The 21,295-nt window shown below is 49.3% G+C and overlaps 1 protein-coding gene across 10 annotated transcripts in view; it reads left to right on the top strand.

Moving 5' to 3' along the window:
* Positions 1-21,295, top strand: part of TSNARE1 (t-SNARE domain containing 1) — a 695,137-nt gene that overhangs the window by 421,389 nt on the left and 252,453 nt on the right. The gene's annotated exons all lie outside the window — the stretch shown is intronic.

The raw sequence follows: 21,295 nt of genomic DNA on the forward strand, positions 1-21,295 counted from the left end.
TCGACTCAGCCCTCAAGGGTTAACACATTGTTGTTAATGTAGCCTCACACTCTGCAAGGCAGCACACATGGAGGGAGGAGACACAACAGACGCATGGCAGTGACTGCAAACATTCCCTGCGGAAACTGAACGTGATGATGAACCCATGCTATCCCACTGGAGCGCACCACTTTCCAAAGTGCCGGGGTGGTGGTGGTGTTGCATGTGTGTGTGAGATATCCAGTGAGTGTGTGTGTGAGAGAGAGAGACAGAGACAAAGACACACACCATGTGTGTGAGAGAAGCGCATTGCCCCTTTAAGTATGCTGATCCCGCTCTAAGTACACTGCCTTTTTAAGTAGATCAGCAAGTTGAGATAGCAGCTGCTGCCAGGAAACTCCCTCCATCCTGAGCCCTGTCCTATCCCCTCCTGCTCTGTGGAGATGGGGTACAGGAGTGGGGGGGGCAGAAACAGGGAGAGGGGGACACCCAGACATCAGCACTCCTCTTCCCCCTCCCTCCACAACAAGCAGAGGCTTGGGGAGCAGCTCCAAGGCAGAGGGCAGGAGCAGCACATGGCAGTGGCGGGAGGGACAGCTGAACTGCCCGGAAATTGATAGTCTGCTGGGCGGCTGCCACTCAGGGAACTTAGGGGAGCGGGGAGCTAATGGTGGGGCTGCCAGCCCACCCTGGTTCCAAGCCCCCACCAGCCTGCTCCAACGGGCTGCTCTTCCTGCCAGCAGTGGACAAAGCAGGCAGCTGCCAAACAACGTTATAAGGGAGCATTGTGCAACTTTAAACGAGCATGTTCCCTAATTGATCAGCGACATAACAACGAAACAACCTTAACTAGGACGATGTTAAGTGAGGAGTTACTGTACCCAGATATGTTGTTGGATGCTAGGTTGAACAATCCACCTTACTCTATACATACACCTACTTCCTGCTTCCTCTATTTCCATCAGCAGTCAATGCCTAATACCAGTGATCATGCAAAATAAAATACTGTAACGCTCCTACCTTAATAATTAAATATTTTGCTCTTTTATATAAGAATCTGTCCGTTCTTAACGTAGTAATGGTGAAGGAAAGGAATCAAATTACAATATTACAGGCTTATTTTTTACTAAAAAAAGGCAGCACAAAGGTTTATAAATATAACTTCAAAAAGCGCCAAAAGTTGTTTTTTTTTTTTTTTTTTTTTTTTTAAGAGATGACTGAGTCATGTATACATTTTTTTCTTTTAAAAAAATCAGTTTTCACTTTTGGAATACTCAGTTGCTTGAATTTAACCGATAAATGAATGAGAACAGAGAACATTTCCACTCACAAACTTACGCACGCTTAAACTAAGGATGAACCTAAAGATAGGATTTCAGAATAAATCAGAACATTTGATTAAGAAATACCTGTTATTCTCTAATTGAATTCAGCTACTTTTATCAGAATGAATTTGGATATTAGCATGTCAAAAAGTGTGATGCAAATCAACAGTGCAAGAAGAGGACAAAAGTTCAAACTGTGATCCAGTACACTGCATCTTTGAGAAGGGAATATATGCTGCTTTTAAATAGAGATAAGAATTAGATATGATTCAGTGTTTTATATGGGAGACTTATTTTGTCTTCTAGGGGTATATCTCCCCTTATGCACACCTTGCCTCGGCTCAGGTTGGTTGAATGGTGGTGCTGATATCCAAGATACAGAAAGTCATTGAATATTTTTATTCCCTGAGGTGAAACTGTAAAAGGTTATCCTCCATTTTAGCATCTGTACCTGTCTGTGAGTGTGAGTTTGACAGCAATATCCCATGAAAACCTCTGCTGGAATCTCTCGTGGCTGAGCCTCCTGCAGAGCCATCTATAATGTGGTTCACTGCAGTATGTTGCATATATTTGTACTTTGGGATGTTGCTGCTCTTAAGTATACTTAAGTGTTTATTTTAGGTTGTACTGGTAAAACCATCTTGGGTATTGTATACAAGTAAACGCACATTAAAATATCCCCAGTCCAATGACCTGGATATTCCTTCTGTATGTACAATTTACAATAATAATAGTATTGATGGGATAAAAATGATCCAGGATGGACTCACCTGAACAAGATAAATTTACAATGTCTTGAAGATAGTACAATCCTAAAAAGATGCTTACAGATGTCCTAAAAGCACTTTTTTACAGAAGGTGGTCAACAAAGTGAAAAGGCCCAGCCTTCCTATCAAGATGTAACATTTAGAAAGAGACCAAGGACAGTCTGGCTGATTGCAGCTGCCCTGTTGGGGTAGAGGATATAAAGATTTATTCGGGCATTTGGGGCATATGTCAATATTAATTTCACAGGTGCTGTACGAATACTTTGCACTCTGCTTTCTCCTGTGTTTCAGTCCTGGAAAGCATGGCTTCTTTTTTTTGGAGGGTGGAGGGGACATTTGATATCTAAGAAGCATGGATGTAATGGTATTTTCCCAGGAAGTGGTAGAGATGGGTCATATTCTTGAGACATTATTGAGAGAATGTAGCAGCTTCCTTTCCCTATACATGTTCCTACCGTCTCCTGCCCGGCACAGAAGACATTGTCACTTCCCTGTAACTGAAAATGCTAGATGAAAGCTTCCTGTGCTGAGCAGATGGAAGATGCCCAGCAGGTGTGGAAGACTTCACTCCAGGTGCTACAAGGTTGTTAAAAGTACACAGACATAATGCACCTTTATTTTAAAGTAAGATTTTTATTGATTTTGTAGGCTTTCCAAGTATGACTCCCACCTAATGTTAATTCCCCATTAGCTAAGTGTTCGATAATTCACTCAGCCACTTTGCATATGGTGACAGGGATTCAGGTTTCTGTTTCTTAAGAATCTGTTTTTCCACTGACATCACAACCGAAACCCACTTTGCATTGATAACTGGTACTGTACATTCATTCAGTGACCTTGCGAGGGCTACACAACATATGCATTCTTGCATACACAGCTTCAGAGATTCTTTAATTAATAGGAAGAGGGTGAAATATAAGAAAATTAGCATTGTGTATTATGTCTCTCCATCATTATGCTGCATTAAGCAGATATTAAGCAATCCTTCAACCTATTTTAAAAGAAATGTGATGAGAATGATATGGACATTTTGAATTGTGCCTGTGGCAAATTGCTGGCATTACTCTGATGGATCTCGCGCTTTCTCTTCTTGGGGTGGGGGTGGGGGGGGTGTTCAGGGCACCGTTTCTTGCCCCTGAACTGGGGTATTAACTGCCCCACTAGCATCCTAGAGGAGGGGAGTGGAGAGGGAGGGACCCAGGCCAGCCCTCTACTCCAGGTCCCAGCCCAGGGGCCCTAGGGATAGTGCTAAACCACTAGAACTAGCGGTTCCTTCCCCTGGGCTACTTCCCTCTCCTGTCCTTCAGCTTGTGGGGCTTCCTGCCCTCCCTCTGCACAAACCAGGTGTCCCTTTACCTAGGGTCTTGGCCTTCTTAGCCCACCGCAGCACTTCTCCAAACTCTCCTCTGCTTCCCTCCAAACTGCTCTCTGCTCCAACACCAATCCGCTCTGCTTCAACTCCTCCAAACCGCTCTCTGCTCCAACACCAATCCGCTCTGCTTCAACTCCTCCAAACCGCTCTCTGCTCCAACACCAATCCGCTCTGCTTCAACTCCTCCAAACCGCTCTCTGCTCCAACACCAATCCGCTCTGCTTCAACTCCTCCAAACCGCTCTCTGCTCCAACATCAATCCACTCTGCTTCAACTCCTCCAAACTGCTCTCTGCTCCAACACCAATCCACTCTGCTTCAACTCCTCCTCTTGTCTGATTGAAGCAGGGGAGGAGGGGTTATCATGTAACTGGCTTCAGGTGCTTTAATTGGCTTCAGGTGCTTTAATTAATTTATAGCAAATTTTCTTCCCTCTACAGGGAAGAAGGTTCCCTTCTGACACTCTCCTGCTGCCCTCTGGCCTGGGCTTTCCTTGCTTTTTGCCCCTGCTTTAGTTCCCCCCTCCCGACCGGGCCAGACACCTTTTCTTAGTTTTGGTTTTTTTTGCTGTTTTTTTTTTTTTTTGCTGCCGTTCGAGTGCTGGTCAGCTGCCAGCTTGCCTGCCAGCCCCCCCACGCCTGCCCTCGGACGCTGCTACTGCTTCAGCTGCAACCCCCGGAGGAGGGGGGAGGACTGCCGACCCGCTCCCCGGAGGAGGGGAGTGGACGCCCGCAGACCCAACCGTTTTGCTGTTCGTTTGTGGACCCACAATTAATCGTCTTCTTATCTGCTTGGCATTTTTGGAATGCTCCACAAAGACCGGGAGAGAAGACAGCTGACAGAGACATCGCCCAGGGAAGCTACAAATCATCGTGGAGGGGGCCGTAAGACTGAGTAACTTTTGAACTGTACTCTCGTGTGGGGGGAGTTTGACTGCGTCTTAACTGCGTTTGTAGGGGCACAGGGGGTGTGGCACGGAGCTGCCCCCCGATCCATCAGTGCCCCCCCACACTACTACAACCGCCACGGCCCCCCCGCCATCCGTCCCTGCTGGCAACTTGCCGTCTGCCTCTAGCCTCAACTGCTTGCTTTGAATTTCATCATCCGGACCAGACACAACAGCCGACCAAACAAAACTCTTTGGATAAATGCGTGTGGGTCCGTGTTCCCCCCCACCCCCCGCCCCCGGACTGCCCACCCCACAGTTTGCCTCTACTACCTGACCCCAACTCCTCTTTCCTTCCCCTGTCCAGTCCGACCCATTTGCCCCCCGCTCCTGCCTGCAGCCCAATAGGGAGAAGTGGTTAATCTGTTTCCCCCTCCCCGCTCCTCCTCCTGGTGTCTCCCCGTCTCTCCCTGCTCACGATGGTGGGGAAAGAGAGGGGTGAGGCCCCTCTAACAACCTCAGTTGCCCCTCCCCCACCTACCGCCCTGCCCAACCCCCAAGCCCCCCCCCACCCACCACTGCTGCCAAAACACCTGCCACCGCCCCCCTGGGGCATCGGCAGCCGGAGGCACCGGGGCGACTATTGCCGCTGCTACGCCCACCGCCCCCCCAGACTCTAGGAAAGCCCCCCCGGTTAGCCAGAAAGGCCAGGGTGCGAAGAAGGGGAAAGGCCCTGCCACAACCACCAAGCCCTCCATGGCAGAGGCTGCCCCCACTGCTGCGGCCTCGTCATCGACCGTGGCATCCCTCCCCACTGTTCCTTCCACCAGCTCTGCGAGCGTCCCTCCCCCGGCCCCCAGGGCGTATGCCGGGGCGGTGGCAGCCCCCCACCCCCACGCCTGCCGCCTCGTCATCTCGCCCACCCACCGCCTCCACTACCATCAATAGCGGCCGGGGCCCCTTTCCCACCATGACCAGGAAGCATGGCGTCCGTTGCCTCCTGGTCCCCGCCTCGCCCCACGTGGAGACATACGTGCAGCTGTCGGCGAGGATGGTAGGACCCACGGCTATTGTGGCGGCCTCCAAAATGTACGGGAAGGTCGTCTTTTTTTTAGCATTGGAGGCTGCTGCCCAGGAGGCGGTGGAGAAGGACCTGGCGGTGGGGGGGGTGTTTGTCCCCCTGGAGCCGCTAGAAGACCTGGGCGTCCGCCTCGTCCTGACCTCCATCCCTCCTTTTCTACCCAATGCTGCCCTGTTACCCGCTCTCTCCACCCTGGGGAAACCCGTTTCTGTCATCAGCCCTCTCCCGTTGGGCTGCAAGGACCCCACCTTCCGTCACGTCCTTTCGTTCCGCCGGCAAGTGCAGCTTCTACCGCCGCCGGCGGCGCGTGATGGAGAGGCGCTCGAGGGGTCCTTCCTAGTCCCCTACCAGGGAGCCCGCTAACGGGTCTACTATTCCACAGGAGAGGCCCGGTGCTACCTCTGCCGATCAGCGGGGCATGTCCGAAGAGACTGCCCCTTGGCCCGGCGGGGAGGGGCACCCGAGACCCCCGAGACCCGGCAGGACATCGGCTCCGTCGTTGCCGACGCCCCTGGCTGCCCGAGATCTGCAACCACCTCTCTTCGTGCTTGATCCACCGCTGCTCCTGCCCAGGCCCAAGAGACACCTCCCCTACAATGCCCAGACAAGCGAGGGAGCCCCGCCCTTGCTGTTAACAATCCAGCAGAGCCTATGGAGGAGGGTGCAGCAAAGATATTACCGGGCATAGGAGAGGGCCCGCCCCAAGGAGAACCGCCCCCCCCATGCTGCCTCACCGTTACCCCCCCGAGCCGCTGAACCATCGCCTCTGCCCCCCAACACGACCCCTGCTAACCAGCCCCCAGACGATGCTATGGAGGGCTGGACCCTAGTCCAGGGAAAGCGAAGCAAGCGGAAGGCTCGAGCTCCGCTGCACCCATCCGATGCGGAGGCCCCCTGGAAGACCAGGAAGGGAGGCACTGACACTGAGCCTTTCGCTGTGCCCACGAGTGAGATCCATCCGCCGGTGTCAGGAGGGGAAGACAAAATAGCACTGGAAGGTAGAATCTCCCCTCCACGGGAGAACCTCCCCTCCGAGACCCCTGAGGAAGCCCCTTCTGCCCGAATATCACCCGAACCCCCCGCGAACCCCGAAGCGACCATCCTAGCGGGCGCCAGAGGGGAGCCCCCCAGGGTGGCAGAAGACGACCTCTCCTCCATGTATGAGGAGATTGAGGCCCTAGGTTTGACCCCGGTCACCCAGGGAGAGGATGACCTACTGCTGGCTGGCCTCGATCTGGGCAACCTTACCCCAGTCCCCCTTTCCCCATGTTCCCTCCCCCTAACCGCCTTCCCGGGCGAGCACCCTGCAGAAGGTGGTCCACCACCTGATGCCATGGCCGCCAAATCCACCACAGAGCCTGCGCCTAGCATCACTGGGAGCCCCCTCCCCACCCCCTTAACCATCGAATCTGTTTAGGAGGCACCACCTCTCAGCTGCTTGCCTCCCGAAGCCCAGAGCCTCGCCTCTGCCCCCGCCCCCACTCCCACCCCTGTCCCTTCCCAATCCACCTCCTCCTGCAATGCTATTGCCACCCCTGGGGTTATTTCTTTCCCGTTTTTTGCAGATTTCCCCCCCCCCCAGGGAGCAGTCTTTGCATTTGCCTGCCGTGACCCATTAGGAGCTGCAATTTTCCCTCCGCCATCCTCTTCTACCCCAAGGCTGGAGACGGACCTAATAACTTTAGCCTGTCAGACTCCCCGTCGGTGGTCCGCACCCTGCCTGCCCGCCTCAGCGGACCACGAGGCTGCACCAAGAGCCTCACCAGGGAATAACCTGGAAATCGCAACCCCACCCCCCCATGAGCTGCGAAAAACGTTGCAAGAGTTTTTAGAAGACATCCATGGCTCCCGCAACAGGGTACAGCTAGCTCTCCAGCTATGGGGGGGACTTTGATCAAATCCTCCAGGCCACAAGGGCCCTTATAAAGGAGGGTAAAGGGAAAGGAAGGCACGGTGTCGCGGCCTACGGGTGGGCCCGCAGCTTTTGTGATGATTTACTCACTTACAGGATGGGTCATGGATTGTTGCGTGACCCGCCGGGGGCTGCGAACACCCCCGCCAACAAGGAACCCTGACCCCCCCAGCCCTCCGCATGACGCCCCTCATTATTCCAACTTTGAACACCAGGGGCTGTAGGATGGCTCTCCGCAGGTCCCAGGTGCTCTCTTACCTTCAGGAAGGGGGGTACTCTGTGGTTTTCCTGCAGGAGACCCATACGGATCCGACCGCTGAGGACAGCTGGCGGCTGGAGTGGGGGGACGGGATCTACTTCAGCCACTTCACGATTCGACAAGCTGGAGTGGCGACCCTGTTCTTCCCCAACCTACGGCCTGAGGTGCTAGGGGTCACTGAGGCCGTGCCGGGCCACCTGCTGCATCTCTGAGTCCGTATGGAGGGGCTCGTGGTCAACCTTGTTAACATCTATGCCCTGACAACGAGCCCGAAGCAGCCGCAATTCTATCAGCGGGTGTCCAACTTCCTCAGCACCCTAGATTCTCACGAGTGCTTAGTCCTGGGAGGGGACTTTAACACCGCCCTCGAGGAACAGGACCGCTCAGGAGCCGAGCTGAGCCCAGCCGCTGCGAACATTCTCCTAGAAATAGTCGAACATCACTCCCTAGTAGACGTCTGGCGTGACCACCACCCAGATGACACTTCCACGTTCACCTTTGTCCGGGTGGAGGCCCATCGGTCACGCCACTCTCGGTTGGACTGTATTTATTTATCCCGTTTCCGTCTTTCACAGGCCCACTCCTCCAACATTCGGCTGGCCCCATTTTCCGACCATCATCTAGCCACCATAACAGCCTCCCTTCGTGCAGAGAGGCCGGGGCTGGCCTATTGGCACTTTAACAACAGCCTGTTGGAGGATGAGGGCTTCGTGACATCCTTCCGGGAGTTTTGGCTGGCCTGGCGAGAGCAGTGGCGTGCCTTTCCCTCAGCGCGGCGATGGTGGGATCTAGGGAAGGTGCGCGCCAAGCTCTTCTGCCGTGACTACACCCGGGGCACCAGCCGATGGAGAAATGCAGTGATAGAGCAGTTGGAACAGGAAGTCTTAGAGATGGAGAGGCATCTGGCCGCCAGCCCCGAGGACCCGTTCCTCTGCGGAGCGTGCCGGGAGAAGCGGGAGGAGCTCTGGGCCCTCGAGGATCATATGGCCCGAGGTGCCTTTTTTCGATCCCGCATCCGCCTCCTTCGGGAGATGGATCGCGACTCCCGTTTCTTCTACGCCCTGGAGAAAACGAGGGGGGGCCAAGAAACACCTCACCTGCCTTCTATCAGAAGACGGCGCCCCCTTCACGGATCCGGTGGAGATGTGTGGGAGGGCCCGTGACTTCTACGCAAGCCTTTTCTCCCCGGATCCGACCGATCCTGGCGCTTGCAGAGTGCTCTGGGAGGAGCTCCCCATGGTCAGCGTGGGCGACCGAGACCGACTAGAGCTGCCTTTCACCCTGGCCGAGTTCTCGGAAGCCCTCCGTCGCATGCCCACCAATAAATCTCCGGGCATGGACGGGCTGACCGTGGAGTTCTACCGCGTGTTCTGGGACATCCTTGGCCCAGACCTAGCCATTGTCTGGGCTGAGTCTTTGCAGGGCGGGGTCCTCCCTCTTTCGTGCAGGCGAGCTGTGCTCGCCTTGTTGCCGAAGAAGGGGGACCTCCGCAATTTACGAAACTGGCATCCCGTCTCGCTCCTTAGCACAGACTACAAAATCGTAGCAAAAGCAATCTCGCTGCGGCTAGGGTCCGTGATGGCGGACGTGATCCACCCAGACCAGACCTATACTGTCCCGGGTCGCAGCATTTTTGACAGCCTATTGCTAGTCCGAGATCTTTTGGAACTCGGGCATAGAGACGGTCTGTCGTTCGCCCTCCTGTCTCTCGATCAGGAGAAGGCGTTCGATAAAGTGGACCATGGGTACCTCCTGGGCACTCTGCAGGCGTTTGGATTCGGACCTCAGTTTGTGAGTTTTCTCCAGGTGCCGTACGCTTCCGCGGAGTGTCTGGTTAGGCTCAACTGGACCCTGACCGAACCGGTCAGCTTCGGGCAAGGAGTACGGCAGGGCTGCCCCCTCTCGGGCCAGTTGTACGCTCTGGCGATCGAGCCCTTCCTCTGTCTCCTCCGCAGGAGGTTGACGGGGTTGGTGCTGTGGGAGCCGGAGCTGCGGCTGGTCCTGTCGGCGTACGCCGATGACGTGCTTTTTGTGGTCCAGGACCCAGGCGACTGGGCGCGGGTGGAGGCTTGCCAGGCCATCTATTCGGCAGCCTCCTCCGCCCAAGTCAACTGGGTCAAGAGCTCTGGCTTGGCGGTGGGGGACTGGTGGCAGGTGAGCTCCCTCCCACCCGCGCTTCAGACCATCCGGTGGAGCGCGGGTCCACTGCTCTACCTAGGCGTTTACCTTTCTGCCACGCACCCTTCTCCCCCGGAGAACTGGCAAAATTTAGAAGGCGGGGTAATAGAGCGGCTCCGGAAATGGACGAGGCTACTCCGATGTCTCTCCCTCTGAGGGAGAGCACTGGTGCTTAACCAGCTAGTCCTGTCCACACTCTGGTACCGGCTCAACACCCTGGTCCCGGCCCTGGATTTCCTGACCGACCTCCAGACATCGATTCTAGAGTTCTTTTGGTCAGGAATGCACTGGGCCCCTGTTGGGGTTCTTCATTTACCCCTGAAGGAAGGAGGGCAGGGCCTGAAGTGTCTGCACACTCAGGTCCGTGTCTTCCGTCTCCACGCCCTGTGGAGGCTCCTTTATGGTGCAGGTAGTTCGACGTGGAGCATATTGGCACACACCTTCCTGCGCTGCTTCCAAGGGCTCCGATACGACCGGCAGCTCTTTTATCTTTGTCCGAGAGGTTTTCCGTGAGACCTCTCTGGGCTGCCGGTCTTCTACCAGGACCTCCTCCGGACCTGGAAACTGTTTTCAACGACCAGGTCCGTGGCGGCCACCGTGGGAGCAGATCTCCTCGCGGAGCCCCTGCTACAGAACCCCCAGCTCCGTGTGCAGGCGGCGGAGTCCCGCTCAGTGCGCCAGAGTTTGGTCCTGGCGGAAGTCACGAGAGTCGGAGACCTCCTGCACTACGACCAGGGAGACTGGCTGGATCCCGTGACGCTCGCTCGGCGCATGGGGCTCTCCAGACCTCGTACCCCCCCAGCGCGTACTTCAGGAGGTGAAGGCTGCCTTGACACCCGCTGCTTGGGCTTATCTCAACCGAGCCCTGCGCGAGGGCGCACCCCGCCCACCCTCTACCCCAGGCCCGCCGGATCTTTCAATTGGGCCCCTACCCCGTAGATCCCAACAAACCCCTCACCCCTCACCCTTTCACTGCGAGCCGGCTGCATGAACTGCAGCCAGTCAGCTTCCAAATCGCGCCACGGAAATATCTATACACACTCACGCTTCACACCCTTCACGCTCTGGTGTCCCGCCCCGATACAGAGTGGCGGGACCTCCTGCCACCTTTGGAGGGTGATCAACCTCGGTGGGCCAGCCTGTATTCCGCCTTGGTCCCGAGGCCCGTCGGGGACATTAGTTGGCGGCTCCTTCACGGAGCTGTGAGCACGGGCGTGTTTTTGACACGGTTCACCCCCATCCCAGATACTTGCCCTTTTTGCAACGTGAGGGAAACCCTGGTGCACGTATATTTAGAGTGTGCCAGGCTGCAGCCCCTTTTCCGGCTCCTCACGAATATTTTATTACGCTTTTGGCTACACTTTTCCCCTCACCTTTTTATCTACACACTCCCCATCCGTGGCCCCACAAAATCACGAGATCTCCTGGTTAACCTCCTCCTAGCCCTGGCTAAAACAGCCATTTATAAAACCAGAGAGGGGAGGTTGGCTAATGAAGCATCCTGCGATTGTAGGGCCGTTTTCCGATCCTCAGTACATTCACGTATCCGGGCAGAGTTCCTCTGGGCGGCGTCCACCGACTCCCTTGACGCCTTCGAGGAGCGGTGGGCGCTGTCCGAGGTTCTCTGCTCGGTGACCCCGTCTGGTTCCCTCTGTCTGACCCTTTGATTGAGGGGAAGAGCGAGAGACCCCAGCCCCAGCCGTTGCCGCTGTGGATACCATCATCACTGTCACCTAGGAGGGGTCCTATCACACATGGTGTACGTGCCCCCCACCCCCAAACCGCCCACCCCGCAGCCGTGCCCATCTTGTCGGGCACTCTCAGGAGAGGAATAATCGGTGACACTGGGCGTGGCACTAGGTAACTCGAGGGGGTGGAAGACCATGAGTGTCGAGGAAGCCCCCCCGCTCTAGGCCACCAGGTAACTCAGGAGGGTGGAAGACCACGAGTGTCGAGGAAGCCCTCCCGCTCTGGGCCCAGGCTAGCCTGAACACTTCTCCCTCCTGAAGGCTGCTGTGTTATACCTTGTGTTTGCTTTTGTTTTGTTGCATAGTTTTGCTTTATTTTTTTTTTGGTGATTCTTGTAAGTGTTACACAAATAAATTTTTTTTTTCTGCTTAAAAGAAAAAAAGAACACTCTCCTGCTGCCCTCTGGCCATGCTGTATCACAGCCACACATCTCCCCAGCTCTAGCTGGATATACCTTATTATTGTTTGCAAACCTCACATGCTCAGCCCTGGATGACAGTCACTATTATTGCTGGAGAAGGCGCCAGGAGCAGGTTCCCTGGCCTCTGCTCAGCCGGGGCTGGAGATGGCCCCAGCCGGGCCAAGAGCTCCCCGCTCCTGTGGACCCAGCCCCCAAGGAGTTGGCAGGATTGGCTGTCCTGGCCCAGGGATGTGGGGCTGGAAGTTCCTCCCAGAGGAGACATCTGGGACAGTCATGCATCCCTCCATTTACATTGTTCCCCACCTCTGTTAGGAGGCACAAGTCATCTACGAACTGGAGGTTCTTTGACATGTGTGGCCCCTATTTGTATTCCACTACCTGGTCTCCATGATCTCTCCTGCGGACTGGACTACACAGCGGTAAGAGGGACACTGGAGAGTCATCAACCCGCACGACCTATTATAGCCTCAGCTGTGAGCACAAGGGAATGCACTGTGCATGTGTAGGTCAACGGACACTGCTAAGAAATACTTCCGGACTCAGATGCATGCCGCGCATGCACACCCATGTATGGTGTACAAATAGGGACCACACATCTCAAAGAACCTCCATTTACAGGTAAGTTACCTCCTCAAATTGCAGCAAGAGAGATTTAGGTTAGACATTAGGAAAAACTTCTTAACTGTAAGGGTAGTTAAGCCCTGGAACAAATTGCATAGGGAGGCTGTGGAATCTCTGACAGAAGAGGTTTTTTAAGAACAGATTAGGCAAACACCTATCAAGGATGGTCTAGATAATACTCAGTGCAGGGAACTGGACTAAATGACTTTTGAGGTCCCTTCCAGTCCTACATTTTTATGATTCTTTGAAACATCCAGTTTGTTCAAAAACACTAATTCACTGTAGTATATTGGAAACTCATAGTCATTAGAGATAGTGACAACCTATTAGCTTGACATGTCCATCCCCTGGGAGTCAGTATTGGATTGTTCCCTACAGAATATGCTTGAATATATTGTCCATTTAATTTTAAATGACCCAAGCTATAGGACTGCCTCCATTTATTTTGGGAGACTATTTCATGGTCCAGTAGAGTTCACTGTTGATGAAATTCTTCCCTCTATTCTTCTTAAATATCCCTTTCCTGTTTCTCAGCCCTCTACACCTAGTAAAACTCTATTAGGCGCTTTCAATAATTCTTCTTCCTCCTTGACATTTACACTCTTCAAATACCAACAGACAGTTATTGTCCTGCTCACAAGTCAATCTCCCTTGCTCCTCAATCACTTTATTTCTGTTCTCTGTATTCCATCTAATTGTCACAGTTCAGGGCAACTGAACCTGTTTTTCCCAGCTTGTGGTCCACCAAGGGCACCCACTCTAGGCCGCTGGCTCCTCAGCTGTCACCTCTCTTGGGTGCAGACAGATGTCTCTCTCCCTCCTGACCAGGGGTTTTTCCAGACTGCACAGTTCCCGGCTTACACTGTGATATCCACAACAAGACAGACCACCTCAAAAGGTCAGTGTCTCTGCTTTGCTTCCTTTCCGAAGGCTATGAAAAAGCTGTAATTGCCAGCAGTCACAAATTACCCCACAGCTCTTTATAAGCAAGCACATGTATTCTTAAGGTGAAAGCTTTACAGAAAAAACTTATTACAAACAATTAAAGTTCCTATATATCTGCTAAAAAAATTACCAGTGGGCACCCAACAGTCTTATGGGACCTAAGTAATCCTTCCACTCCTCCCAGGAAGGATTGGGGGGCCCCTTGCACAGAAAGTCCTCTCCATTTTCTTAATCAGAAAGAAGGCTCTGTGTTAGTTTAAACTTGGGCTATTTATCCAAAAATCATTTCTTTTTCTGTTGGTCTTTGGAGAATCCAGTTTGAACTAGTGTATGTGAGCCACTTCAAGTGGTGGCATGCCTTTGCAGCTTCACAGCCTGAATGAATTTGCATAGTCACCCCTACACACATACACGCACCCACATGCACTTCTTAATTCCTGAAGGAGCTGTGGTCAGCTTTCCCCATAGAACTACCTTCAACCCCTGGCCCGCAATGATACATAAACTTAATACAGCAAGATCTCCAAAAGATATTGCAGGAAATTGCCATATCTGTCACACTAATTTACTCATTTTCTTCTGCTACCAAGGTGTTTGGAACTGTATATAATGCCTAGTTGTGGTCACACTGGAGCAATGTAGAACAGAACTATAAATTCCTCAGGACCCTGAGCCAGTGGCCATTGAAGTCAAAGACTTCCACTAACTTCAGAGGTCGTTGTATGAGGCCCCTAGACTGTAGCATGATGACATTTGTGTTTACATCCCAAAATGACTCTATTCTCTGCACCCCTGTATTGTATTACAAGCCGATAACCAATGAGTTGATCATGATAATCTCCCTTAGGTTTCTTTGGTATTATTGCTTGGGAGAAGGTAAGTTAAGAGTATGTTTTGGGGAAAATATATGTACAAGTCTGAAAGTAAAATGGTGGAAGCACAGAAATAACAGGGAAGCCTTCAGGAAAGAGGGAGATTCTTTAGCAAGTGATGATGTGAACAAGTAAAGCTAGCTATGCCGAAAGGCTGCTGTGAAGATTGTTTTTCTTGCTCATCACTTTGATCGTACCATGGGTATTCCTCCATTGGCTCCTCTTTCTCCATCACATTAAACGTAAGCTATTTGTCTTTACTTTGAAGGTCCTATGGGGGGACCTATTTTGAAGTTAGCATGGAAATAATGTAGTCTGGAGAAGTTGTAGAGGAAAAAACAGGGCAAAAACATTGTTTCAAAATTGCACTGGATCATGACTCTTTGTTCTCATCATGACCTGAACTGTGTGCCTTAGTAAGCTTATTTTGGGAGCGTTTTTAAGTGATATGCAAGTTAGCATTGTAGGAGGCATGAAAATATGGACTGTGATGGAAAATTGGGATTGGGATGGCTCTTGATGAGATCAAAGAGCTAATCAGTACAGTTGAGAGATTTATAAACTCCCTTTATGCTGAGATACTGGATTTGCTCCTTGGTTCCAGGGAGAATTCAAAGCATTTTTTTTTATAGCTTCTAGTCTCTGGAGTTAAGCACTCTCATTGTAGAACACAGTGGACCAGGTGTTAAAATGCAGATAGATATATCTTTCAGTCGGTTGTGTCTTCCAGTTGATTTTGTATTTCTGAACGCAGGTGTTGCAGTTTTGTTTTTGCTAAATTCACTTTTCCCAGGGGAAATAATTAAATCCATAAATAAAAAACAAACCAATGCTAAACAGAGTCCCTTCTAACTTATTCATTTATTTATTTTCTTTCCCACTGGCTGCTGAATGATTGACATCTATATATATATATCTGTCTGACCCATCATTTAAATGCAATCCATCCACGCTGGAGGAGGTAGGTATGTGGTAATATACCATGTGGTACTACGTTGTCGTAAATTCATTTGTCATGAACCTTTGACCACTTCACCAGCATTCTGACTCTAATCCATTTCTCCTAGGCATACTTCAAACATTCCAAAACTCTGTGCAGCCTCAAGCAGGTGCCATTAATCATCATTGTCATCTTCGTCATTATCAACAACCAGAAAAATGTTTCCATCTTCCTCCCAAACATGATTCTGGTTTGAGTCTTAGGGTCAGCAGTGTTTAGTGCTTGACTCTTAGGTCTAGCATTTCATGTTTCTCCAGGAAAGAGATCAGCTTCTCAGTGGGACACACAGCACTTATTTCTGTCTCTGGAAGATCCTGAGATATCAGACATTACAGCTGTGACAGTATTGTGTATGTGGAAGCTATTTGATGTAAATTTTAGAGGTTTCTAATATCTACTAATTATAGCTTTCCTCTTCCCTATTAGAGTCATAGGACCAAATCCAAACCCCATTGAAGTTAGTGGGAGTTCTTTCCATTGACTTCAGTGGGCTTAGATCAGACTTATAGTAATCAAAGCACAGATATTCAGCTACATGGGGATGGATTTTAAGCATGTGCTAAAGTTTAAGCATTTCCTTTACAGAAGGAAATAAAATAATAATAATAATAATAAACCCACGCTGTACTACACACACAGTGTACATAAAACCATCTACATTATTTATGCATACATAAATATACATCCCTCCACCCCCGTCTCTGTCTCTTTGTCACCAAACAACCACAAGCAATGATTCTGCTATTGCAAATGTCTATGTCTATCCACCTTCTGTCACATCTGCATGTACCACTATGTAGATGCCAAAATATGGGGCTTTAAATCATCCACATTATTAAGTATATAGATATTTATAGGGTTTTGTATGTATATACGCACATTATATGTGTGTGTGTGTGTGCATATATACATACACACTGTATATATAGTGTGTATGTGTGTGTGTGTGTATATATATATATGCCTGCATGCGCACACACATAATGTTTGTGAATTTAAAAAAACCCACCCTATATCTGCATACATAATAATGTGGATGATTTAAAGTCCCATATCTTGGCATCTGCGTAGTGATACATACAGATGTGACAGAAGGATGGATAGATATAGACCATGTGCAACAGCAAAAATAATGCTTGCGATGGAAGCATTGTTTGGTGACAAAGAGTAACGGTAGATTCTGATGTTAGTGCTGCCTCTGATGGAAAAGATGCCTTTCCTCTTCATGACTTACTGCGCTTTTGGGTCCTACTTTTCCATTACCAGATGATGACTCTCTCACAAAGGGCAATACCTTACACAGGTATTACATCTTTCTGTAGTGACGTGTACAGTAGAAACACGATGTGCTGCATTAATACAGCTATTTTCTATTTTCTTTGTTGTAATTGGCTGGCGTAAGGGACTTGGAATTGCAACTTTCCCGTCAAACAAGGCCAGCTCATTCCCAATTGCTAATTAATAATATGCTAATCAATGTGTCATAAGCCAGCAAAGATTTTTTTTTACCCATGTGCTCTGGAGGTGTGCTGTAGTTCTGACTTCTTGTGCTCTTGGGTTGTGCTCTTTGTTCTGCCCTTGATTTGTGTGTCTGATCTTTGAGGAAATCATTTCTTATAAGAACTCTGTGCCTCAGTTTGCCCATCTGTAAAATTGGGATAGTATTTGTCTACCTTGCTGAAGTATTGTGTGGCTTAACTAATGCATATAAAGTGCCTTGATCCACGGAAAAAGAGTGTTACAGAAGAGCAAAGTAGTATTGTTACCACCATATCTGCCCATCCCTCATCTTCCATAGCATGTCGTTGGAAACATACCCCTCCCCTCCATCTTTGATGGGTACAGCATGTAAAAAGTCAGTTCTGATGGGTGCACCTCTGTCATTTTCCTCTAGCCCTGTCTTCTGAGTTGTAGTGGGAGTTTACTTGATGTAACTCTTGAGCAATGCACCCTCCAACCCAACCTAAAATAGCTTAATTCACTTCAGAGGGAACCCTGATCTACCTTCTTTTGGCTCATGTCGGGTGGTTGAGGAAATTGAGGGTGGGGGAGGTGAGAGAACCCTATGGGTCCCTGAAAGAAAAGGGATCATTGGGATTATAAGGAAGGGGTCACTGAAAAGTTAATTAAAATCAGCATAAAGGAGAGAAGCATTTTATGGTGAGGTGTAGTTTCTGTTCTACCCTGTTTAGCAAGGGGTCCCTGGCTCTTCATAAATTAGCCATGACAGTGATGTTCTCACATAAAACAGAGTAAATGTAGCAGACAATTTTGAGCATATAAATTGAGTTTTGGATGCTGACACTGAAGACTGTTATTAATTTAATTTTCCTTGCCCCCTGCAGACTTGTAGTGAACTCTTCTCTTTTCTTTAAACTGCTCCTTCAAGTTGTGAGGTTTTTTGTAATCAGTAGTAGTTTATGGAGTAAGACAGGATTTTGTGTACCAGTATTTGCCTACCCCATGGGCCAGTTATAACAAGTCAGAATACAGAACAAAGCATTGTTTATGAGCACACAATCCTAATGGAAAAGCAAGGGCAAAATCTCCTTTGTAATGAAGGAACAAGACACAGCAAGCAATGTATTTTTCCGCTGACTTCAGTGGGCCCAGGATTTAGCCAGAGAGGAGTAGCCTGAATACAGGGCGAGGAACCAGGAACTGATGAGTTCTTATCCTTAAATTGACACTCTCCTTGGCTTTTGGGAAGATGCTGAACCTCTCTGGAACAATTTTTCTCCCATGTAAAAGTGCCTGAGAGAGAATCTAATGCAAGTTCATTTGTCTAGCTGTCATCTGTGATGAAACTCATGTCACAGGTACTAACCCTGCCCATGAAGCACCACTTTGAGTGCAAACTAGGAACAGATCACGGTGGAGCTGGGGCTATGCAATCTAGTGGAATTTTTTTTTTTTTTTACTCACTGTTCAACTATTAATATTAGATTGATTTCTCTATTAACTCATGACTGTCAATGGGAAAGAGCAAAGGGCAGGTTTTAAAAAATCCATTTTGAAGACTGTAAGATGACTACATTATCAGATGGTACAAATGATGAATGTCTTAAGCAAAATATGTGCTGCTCAGCTTACTTGAAAATATTGAGTGTCACTTTCAGAACTCCCACAGGAGCTTTCAGTCCCTGAGTTATGCAGTATCCCCTATTTGTGCCAACAACAAATTTATAACACCGCATTCAATCACTTATTCTATACTGGACGTGCAAATAAGTTTGAATCAAAGTGATATAATCAGCTGTGTGTTGAATGGCTGTTAGAGGTGTGCCATTCGTTTTAAAAGGATGTTTGTCCGGATTTTCAAAAATGTTTAAACACACACAATTGGGACCAGATTTTCAGAAGAGCTCAGCTCCTGTTTAGGCACCTAGATCAGGTGGCCATATCTTCAACTGCTCAGTCCCCAGCCATTCCAGTGACAATAATGAGCGTGGCTGGTTGCTGAGCACTTTTATGGAAATTTTGCCACTTCATTTTGGTGCCTAAGTGGGAAGTGACCTTGTTGGAAATGCCAATCACTTATGTAAGTGCCTAAATAGAAAATGCTGGATGCTGAGCACTTCTGAAAGCTTGGCCAGTCGTGGGGAAAAGGAGAGGGTTGAATTATGAGTGAGAGAGAATCATAGAAATATCAGGCTGGAAGGGACCTCAAAAGGTCGTCAGGTCCAGCCCCCTGCATGGATAAAAGGAGAGGGTTGACACGAAGTAATCAGCTCAATCTGCAGCAAGGGAGATTTAAGTTAGGTATTAGGAAAAAAATTGGAACAGGCTTCCAAGGGAGGTTGTGGAATCCCCGTCATTGGAGGGTTTTTTTGAACGGGTTTGACAAACACTTGTCAGGGATGCTCTAGGTATAAGGCATCAGCTCAGGTGGACTTAGATGATCTCTTGAGGTCCCTTCCAGCCCTACCTTTCTATGGTTTCATGATTCTCTTAGTTAGGCTCGTGCCATCACAACAGGATCACTCCACTATAACTGTGAGGTGTTTTTGGTGGTTAATTTTTTAGTGGATAATAATCTGTATGACAGGGTTACTGGCCTAGTGGATGGGGGGAAGCAGTACTCATCATATGCAAACCAGGAGAATGTAGCCTGGTTTGCATATGATGTTTACTTTAAGGAGGGTGCACAACTGTTGAAAGACTGTACTCAAAGAGTACTTATCAGTGGTTCATTGTCAGACTGGGAGGATGTATCTAGTGAGGTCCTGTAGTGGTCAGTCGTGGGTCTGGTACTATTCAGTATTTTCATTAATGACCTGAATAATGGAGTGGAGAGTGTGCTTATAAAATGTGGGGCAGACACCAAGCTGGGAGGGGTTGCAAGCATTTTGGAGGACAGGTTTAGAATTCAAAATGACCTTGAGAAATGGAAGAATTGGTCTGAAATGAAAAAGATTAAATTCAAAGATAAGAGCAAAGTACTTCAGTTAGGACAGAAAAATCAAATGCAGAATTACAAAATGGGGAATAACTGGCTAGGTCAGGAGTGCCCAACCTACAGCCCACCAGAGCATTTCATAAAGCCTGTGGCTTGCTTCAACACAATATATTAACAACCGATTCATAAGTGTTTTGTCATCATGTTTACATCAATTTAGTTGACACAAGTGTGTAAATAGACAATATTGTACATAGAAACAACCTGTCTAAATACATACAAAACAAGGTGAACTTAAAATACAAATCAATACAGGTGACTTTAAATCTTATTAAAATATGTCGAATCTGGTTGGCATATATGAGGTTGTGCTTAGGTTTATGTGGCCTTCTGTGTAATAAGATTGGGCACCACTGGGCTAGGTGGTAGCTTTGCTGAAAAGGATCTTGGGGTTATAGTTGATCACAAATGGAATATGAGTCAACAATATGATGCAGTTCTGAAAACGCTAATATAATTCTGGGGTGTATTAACAGGAGTGTTGTGTGTAAGACATGGGAGTTAATTGTCCCGCTCTACTTGGTGCTAGTGAGACCTCAGCTGCATCCAATTCTGGATGCCATACTTTAGGAAACATGTGGACAAATTGGAAAGAGTCCAGAGGAGAGCAACAGAAATGATCAAAGGTTTAGAAAAACTGACCTATGAGGAAAAGTTTTTTTAAAAAAAAAAACAACAACCCAACTGAGCATGTTTAATCTTGAGAAAAGGAGACTGAGGGGAGTCCTGATAACAGTCTTTCAATATGTTAAGGGCTCTTTTAAGGAGGATAGTGATCAGTTGTTCTCAGTATCCACCGAATAGGCTTCCAAGGGAGGCTGTGGAATCCCCGTCATTGGAACTTTTTAAGAACACTTTAGACAAACACCTATCAGGGATTATCTAGTTTACGTGGTCCTGCCTCAGTGCAGGAGGCTGGGCATGATGATCTCATGAGGTCCCTTCCAGCCTGACATTTCTATGATTCTATGTATAACGGTAGTAGTTAATATTTATTCTCCTTTAACTGAAGTAGTAGGGCCTGTACTTTGGAGCAGAAGGATCAGAGCTCTATTCATGATGTATAGTTCTGAGTGGCCATGATTTGCACCATAGTAACAACTGCAAAGTCCTAAATTGCCATGAATTTGTTACCATATTCTCTAGTCCTGGAGGAATTCTGTGCTACTGTGCATGCGCAGAATTCATGTGCTGAGCAGATTTTTTCCCCCCGCAGAAAATAACTTGTACTGGAAAGTTGCTGCTGTTATGCCTTTTGCCTACCAGAGGCTGCTTCAGTGCTAGAACAGAGCAGCCGCTCCCAGGCCAGCCGCAGCTGCCAATAGGGAAGAGAAGACGCTGCCTTCCTGTTAGCATCCTGCTGGTTGGGCCAGGTCAGGAGACAGGGGATATGGGAGGACAGACAGTGTGGGGCATATGGGGTTGCTGGGGATCACAGACTGGAGTTCATAAGGGTTATTGGGGGAGGAC

The sequence above is a fragment of the Natator depressus genome, chromosome 2, assembly GCF_965152275.1.
Source record: "Natator depressus isolate rNatDep1 chromosome 2, rNatDep2.hap1, whole genome shotgun sequence".
NCBI lineage: Eukaryota > Metazoa > Chordata > Testudines > Cheloniidae > Natator > Natator depressus.